The sequence below is a fragment of the Natator depressus genome, chromosome 1 (assembly GCF_965152275.1).
Source record: "Natator depressus isolate rNatDep1 chromosome 1, rNatDep2.hap1, whole genome shotgun sequence".
NCBI classification, from domain to species: domain Eukaryota; kingdom Metazoa; phylum Chordata; order Testudines; family Cheloniidae; genus Natator; species Natator depressus.
This window is the reverse complement of record NC_134234.1, coordinates 2677750-2679879: the sequence shown is the minus strand read 5'-3', so window position 1 is coordinate 2679879 and position 2130 is coordinate 2677750. Positions and strand designations below refer to the sequence as shown.

The following is a 2130-nucleotide window of genomic DNA, read 5'->3' as shown; positions in this document are numbered from 1 at the left end:
GGCAGTGAGAGAGGGATGAGAGGAGGAAGCAACAGTGGTGAGACCTTGGGGAAGAGTCAGGAGAGAAGGCAGGGCCTCCACGGTCCAGTTACCAGCAATTAGAAAGGTGGTAACCCTCTGAGTTAAGGAGCTGTACACAGACTGATTCCCCAGTTTGTCACACTGACACAGCACAGTAAGACTGTCTCATAAGTGACTCAGGAAAGAGGGCTCAGCACCATGTTACCAGCCAGCTGTGCAGGGAGCTTGATCTGAAAGCCAGAGCACCAGGAGAAAACTTTTAAGTCCTTTTATGAGTAAAAAGACGAATCAGCCTGCCCCGGACCTGTTTGGTCCTCACCCCATAGATGATGGGGTTTAGCATGGGGGGCTCCAGGAGGTACACGTTGGCAGTGAGAATGCGGAAATGAAAGGGAACATTCTGAGCAAATCGGTGTGTGAGAAAGGAGAAGAGACGTGGGATATGAAAGGCTAAGATGACACAGAGGTGTGAGCCGCAAGTCCCAAAGATCTTGAGCCGGGCATCCTTTTTGGGGAGGCTGAAGATGGCCCTTAGGATCTGAATATGACACAACAATTAAAAATATATCCAGACTGGTCACAGAGAGTGCCACAAAGAGGCTGTAGTAACTACTGATGCGGATGTCAGTGCAGGCCAGCTTCACCACAGCCATGTGCTCGCAGTATGTATGGGGAATGATGTTGGTTCTGCAATATGGCCATTGCCTTGCCAGCAAGGGATATGAGCAAGCCACCGCGGAGCATGAAAGCCAGGCCAATCTTGGCCACCATGGGGTGTGTCAGGATAGTGGAATGTCTCAGGGGATCACAGATGGCCACGTAGCGATCAAAAGCCATGGCCACAAGGATCCCAGACTCCATCACTGAGAAGGAATGAATGAAGTACATCTGGGTGAGGCAGGCACTGAAATCGATCTCCCTGGAGTTGAACCAGTAGATGCCCAGTGTTTTGGGTAAGGTGGACGTGGACATGACCAGGTCACTAACAGCCAGCATGCAGAGGAAATAGTACATAGGCCCATGGAGGCTCGGCTCCCTCTTCACAATGAACAGGATGGTGCAGTTCCCCAAGATGGCTATGGCATACATGGTGCAGAAGGGGATGGAGATCCAGACATGGACCATTTCAATGCCAGGAATGCCCATCAGGATGAGGCTGGAGGGGTTGGTGAAGTCGGTTGTGTTGGAATCTGACATGGAGGAGGGGAGAAGGTGTCCAACTCTGAGAGAGAATGGTGTCTCCTACACGTGCGGTAGAATGGTATCTCCTCTCCTGACTTCTTCTATATGCCCAGGGTTTATGGTGACGGCCAAAGTACAAATGCCTGGATGGAGAGACAATATAAATATGATACTACATGCACTTCTGGTGGATGATATCGTGGGTGAAGCAGATTGGTCACTCTTTATGCATTGAAAAATGACATTTTCATTCATTCAAAAAAATGAATTATGAACAACCGAGACTACTAATGCCAATTCCATATCTGATGCTGCTCCACGCATCAATAATTGCTACATATTGTGGTCTGGGAAACCTTAATAGTCACCATCAGAAAACACAAATGTAGATACTGTTTATTCATCATTGTTCCGATGAAAACAAAGCTAGAGAATCCATGCTGTAGGGAGTTTCCCATTCACCTGGTTGCTCAAAATCTGAGAGTGGAAAAAAAAAACTTTTTCCAAGACATGTGCTGGGGGAAACATCCCAACTAGAACACACATCGGGGAAAAGACCTGGCCGTCATTTGATAGCAGTTATACAGAAACACCTGCTCATTCACAGCAGTGCCCAAAAGAAAGACAATGTTCAGATGCCTAAGGAATGGGATGCAGAATACCTGCTCTGGACATGCACTCAGTTTTGGGCACTCAGTCTCTATAAATGATGTAGCAGATAGAAAGGGGATTTCTGAGACAGGCTGTGAGAATGGGGAAGGTTGTCATTAATGGACAGACCAAAAAGTCTGGGACTGTTTAGTTTAGAGATGAGACAAAGAAGGAGGCATATGATATAGGAGAACAAAATAAAATAATGGAACTGATTACATTCAAATGGACAAAAAGAAAATATTTCCCACCAGTAATATCTATAGAGACTGAATG

The 2130-nt window shown here is 46.7% G+C and overlaps 1 pseudogene; it reads right to left on the bottom strand.

The window, feature by feature from the left end:
- Positions 1-280: 280 nt before the first annotated feature.
- LOC141980874 (olfactory receptor 52E2-like) lies at positions 281-1218 on the bottom strand (annotated as a pseudogene).
- Positions 1219-2130: the final 912 nt, after the last annotated feature.